Here is a 5,640-nt window from a genome sequence, read left to right on the forward strand (position 1 = left end):
ACAGTAGTCACCTGTGATCTTCCTTGCAAAGAAAAGGGCTGGGGGTCCAGCTTTTCTTTTAAAGGATGGCTGGGACAAGACATGGTAATGTTGCCACCCTACTTTTATCCAGTAAGTGTCTTATTAGATCACTTGCTCAGGATATGGGAGAGGCAGATATGGGCATACAGACTACTTACTATGCACAGAGAAGTGCAGAGCTTTACCGTGTATCAGCTGCTCTGGGAGAATTGCCTATGTGCCTGCTCTTACCCTACTGTAAATTGAAGCCAAACAGGGTGGCTTAGCTCAGTGAAAAACAGCAACCAAATGAAAGGGGACTAAGCCTCCACTTACTGTAAGGGTAAGAGTGTTCAGTCAGACAGCTACTGTGGATACAGCAAATAATCCTGGGAAGGCAGTGAGATGAACTAGACTAAAGAAGGCTTTTCAACTTTGTTTCTTCAGTTGGTCTGATGATTTTTTTTCTCTCTATTGCAAATATCTTATAGTGATTTGACTTCAAATCCATACCATGCCATATTTCTGGAAGCTGGTTGAAGGGAAATACTGGCAAAACTATCCTCCTTCATTGTTCTTTCCTTTTATGGAAACCAAATTTTTTTTTTTGGCCAAAGATGAAAATATTTGCAGTCACTTTTTCATAGATCCAGAAGCCACAAGGGCCATTTACAATCATCTAGTCTGACCTTCAGGGTAACACAGGACACAAATATTAACTTAGTTATTCCTGCAATAAATCCATCTCTTGCATTGAGCAAAGGCACATCTTTCAGCAAGGTAACAGCTTTTGACTGCAACACTTCAAGTGCCAGACAATCCACCATATATCTAGGTTAATCACCCCAGTGGCCAGTTACCCTTACTTTTACAACTTGAACCTTATTTTTATCCTGAATTATATAGCTTTAGTTGTTTGCCATGGGACCGTGATATATTATCCACCTTCTTAGCTCATTAAAATGGAGGGCTTGAAAGCTACATAAAGTCTTCCTTCATCTTGCTGCATGTTGAATATCTCTTACTTCAAGGAAGCTAGAACCCAAGCTGAATTAGGTTGCTTGCAGTCATTAACTCCTCCCCATCCCCCCCAAAACCCCCAACCAAAACCAAAACCAAAACCAAAACAACTTACTGAAAGAAGCAGCACATTACTTCAGCCTGGCTCTGCAGCACCTGTATAGATCAGGTACTTCAGTGAGGCTTTTTGGTGCTTTTAGCTAAAGCTGATTCAATCAGCTATTAGATAAAAGTACCAAAAAACTCTACTAAAGCACCCAATCTTTACAGATGTCAGGTGAGCCTTGTCCAACTAAGGTGCTGCCTCTTCTGGGCATATGCAAGGCTCAGCGTGGGAATGCACTGAGTTGAAATTAATGGACCATTTTTAAAAATTTCTGCAAGCAGTTACAGTGTCAAGTTTTGAATTAAGCAATGAATTAGGAGTCTGGAAATCTGACCATGCTTCAGAGTATACTTCATAGAGGATTTTGTTTCATTTTCATTTTTCCTTTTTCTACCCTGACCTTCCTTTTTTTTTTAGTTTGTGGATGGGCAGGTCAAAAAGTGAGTGCACACTCTACTCCAGCTCCTCATTTGTCCTTTGTTTCATTATTTCCTTCATCTTCTTTATATATATCTTCTGGCTGCATCTGGTATGGCTAGAAAAAACAATAACATGGAGAACACTCCTGTTGTAGAATAATCCATTTTAATAGGAAGGATTATACAAATGAGGGGGGTGCACTACTTTTCACCCCATCTCCTCCTGTTATTTCTAGGTAGGAGAATTTTTTGGTTTATTCTCCTTTGTAGGAGTGTAAGAGCATTCAAGACATCTAAAGGCCTGGCAATCACTCTTTTAATATCTCTCTCTCTCTTCCGTATGGCATCAGATACCAACTTCCAAATCTATGAGCCGCTGTCTGGTATAATCACTCAATATGTGGATTCCATCTGCCCCGTCTGGGCATTTGTAAAGATTGTAGCTCTCAATTTTTACTAATGTATCTTATAAAAACTAGACCAACAAATACAGCTTTGGCTCTGATGGAGAGACCCTCTGCTTTTCCCTTAGGGTGATATCTCTTTGTGAAAGATTTTCATGTATTTCAGGGCTTTCTCAGCACGTTTGTTGTTCACTTGCTTCAACCACATTTTGTAATGAGAAACCCCCATCAGCCACAGCACCGCTCCTAAAATCTAGGAAGATGACTGTTATTTGTTGCTTTTGACTCAGCACAAAACCCACCGTGACACTGAATCCAGAGAAAATATTATTGCCTCACACTGGGGCAAAGGAGTAGAAGAGGTTTACTGCGCCTTTAAAGAGAGGGCATTAAAAAGCCAGTAATTCAACATAATGCCATAGCTGAGGAGAACTGTGAGAATGTAAATAATGTGGCCTAGGGGTGGGTATTTGACTGCCAAAATAAGGTTCAGTCAATTAACTGGTCAAACTTTGATCAAAAATTGTAAAAAATGCCCAACAGGTCCAAATAAAACACAGAAAAAGCACAAATTTTCCATTATGAAATGTCAAAAACAATTTTAAAAATAATTTTTATGTCAAGAAAACTACAAAAAGGAGTTTTTTGGTAAAACTGCTATAATCTTTAATCAGTCAAAAAATATGCAGTCAATACATTACAATACACAATTGACTGGTCAACTGACAATATGTGACCAGTGAATTGGCTAGCTTGCCAACCCTAATGTGGCTATCAACATACAGACCCTAATCCATTGGAGGTCCCTTATTTTTTATTCTGCTTTGCAATTGCATTGTGGAACCCTGATATTTTACACTTGTGTATCTTCTTGCCTGCCTCAAGAAGGCAGATGATTAAATCGCAGGAGTAGCTGCATTATAGCACAGTTACACAGATAGATAGCAAATATGTAATGAAGAATTCGGCAGGCAAAGTTCTTTGGGTAGATGCGATATCTTTTATTAGGCCAACTGAGTAGAGCTGCCTGGCTATGTCCTTAGACCAAAATGGCTGTAAGCAAAAACCCAGTAACTATGAATTCAGTTTTCTCCTTGACTCATAACCAGCACTACAGAGGTTGGAAGCCCTGGGCATCGCAACCTGACAAGAGAAACATTTGCTGAGGTTCAGGAAAAACTTTTTTATGGCATGATATACTTTGCTCTTGCATACCTTTTCTGGGACAGCCTCCTAACAAGACATTAAATCCAAATAGGAAGAGGAAGAGGACACAGATTCAGATAATGTGATAGGACTCAGAAGACCTGTTTCTGTTCCCAGCTCTGGCACTGTGTGACTGCTGACCTTGAGTAAATCTGACATTGCTTACCTGTGCCACACTGCTCTTCAGTTTTATTTAGACATGAAGCTCTTAGAGGCAGGAGCTCTTTCTTAATAAGCATTTGTACTGTGCCCAGCACAATGAAGCCTCCATTTCAACTGTGGTTTCTAGGCCTGCTTGCCTTATAAATAGGAATAACATTTGTGTTATTCTAACTACAGTGGTACACAACTCTGTGGACTCTTCATGCTGCTTTATTGTAAATGGATTAGCATTGAACAATGCAGCTTGAAATGTGCATACCTAGAAATAAATGGGCCATATGGTGGTTCTATAGTTCCTGGTAAATGGGACAGTAGCATCCTCTTATTGCAGAATGGGTTGTTTCTTAAAAAAAAATTAGCTTAGGTTGCAAAGCTATTATGTAAGATTCCAAGAGGTCAAGCTGTTCTTTTAAGTATAATTTAATTGTAAATAGGGCCCAGCAGTCTTGGATTATTCATCCCTAATGAAACAGTCTATTGGTATGCACCAAGTGCCTCTGATTAAAATCAGAAAGCTAAGAATGTTCAGCCAATTATACAATTTGTGAGACACTGGACCAATTAGTTTGCGACCACAAAGAAGACAGTACAAAGAAAGATATCCTATCACTTTCACTGTAAGTACAGAGGAAACTGCAAGGCACAAAAAGATGTTGAGCCAATAAAGCAGATTAATTGGCTGAACTGTCTTGTTGTGCTCTGCATTTTCTCTAGGAGCACTGTTTACAATAGGAGTGATATTGTAGGCACGTAGAAAACTAGGGAGGAGCACATTTCTTCATGTGCAATAAAAACAACAATTGTCTGACTGTCCTAGGAATGCTGTAAACATCTGATAAAACAATACCATTTTTAGAAACTTTTAAAAATGAAGAAACCCAGAGAAGAATGGCAGGTTCTTTAAATAGGCTTTTTAGTGGAATTCACATTGTGTTTACGCCCTGACTATGACTGAGAGCAAATGATGAAGGAAAGTTATTTATGGTCTGTATGAGTGGCTATTCTTATTTTCCTTGACTTCTTGGCTGCATTTAACCACAGCATATCAAGTGGTGTATCTTTGTCTATGAAGAATAAAGACATATACTTTCTATCTGAAGTGACTTGCTTTTTTGAAGTTAATGGAAAGAAAAAGAATGAAAAAGGTAAATTCCCCAGGACAGAATACAGTGAATGTATGTATGTTACTTATTGAACAGGCCTCTACAGCTCTGAGAATAAGGACTACAGTCTCTGTAGAGAGCAAGAGGGTTTAGTAATAGAAAGATGCTATAAACAGCAGAAAATAAGTTCTTTCAACAGCAAGTCATGTGCATCACAGTAAACATCTTGGGGCGTAGAGTACGTACCCTTAAAAAGCCATCAAACTCATGCTATACCTAAGATATATAGATGACATCATCATTTGGACTGAAAACGTACAGTCTTTGATTGATTTCTATCACAAATTCAACAATCATCACCAAACAGACTCTCTCTTGAATAATCCAGCACCAACATCTCCTTTTTAGACACCATGATCAATATCCAGAAAGGTTAAATACAAACCATTCATATACAAGAAACCCATGGACCAACATACATATCTACACAGAACCAGCCATCACCCTAAACACACCAGAAAGGCTGTAATATACAGCCATGTTCTCCAATACCACAGAGTACGCATTGAGGATACTACCTGCAATCGTTACCTCACAAATCTCAACAGGACTTTTACACAACAAGGACACACCTCCAGAGACAGATCTCACTTTTGAAAGAGCCACCTGGATACCACATGAAGAATTGCTACAGTACAAAAAGAAAATTCCCACGAATTGCAGACCATTAGCTATGACATACAATCCTTCCCTGGAACATAGACAGTAAATCCTCAAATGATTGCAACCCATATTAAAAGAAGACCCAATTCTTAAAGAGATCTTTCCAGAACCACCCATCCTAGCCTTTAAACAAGCACCAAACCTCAGCAACCTCATCACCAGTAGTAAACTTCCTATGACTCAAACCACACCAAATGGATCCAGACCTTGCCAGGACAAGACATGTAAAACCTGCCAACACAGCTCCACCAGTCCCACAATAACTACATCCCACAACAGAACCATTACCTTGCTGGATCTTATACCTATACCTCCAGAAATATAATATATGTCATCCAGTGTACTCAATGTCCTGATGGAAAATATGTAGGAGAAACCAAACAACAACTGCATACTGGAATGAAGGCACACCAAAATCCATCAAAGACAAAAATATTCAATTACCTGTGGGTCCCCACTTCTCACAAGACAAACACTCCCTTACCAATGTCTCAGTT

The sequence above is a fragment of the Crocodylus porosus genome, unplaced genomic scaffold, assembly GCF_001723895.1.
Source record: "Crocodylus porosus isolate Cpor-Errol unplaced genomic scaffold, CroPor_comp1, whole genome shotgun sequence".
In the NCBI taxonomy this organism is placed as follows: domain Eukaryota; kingdom Metazoa; phylum Chordata; order Crocodylia; family Crocodylidae; genus Crocodylus; species Crocodylus porosus.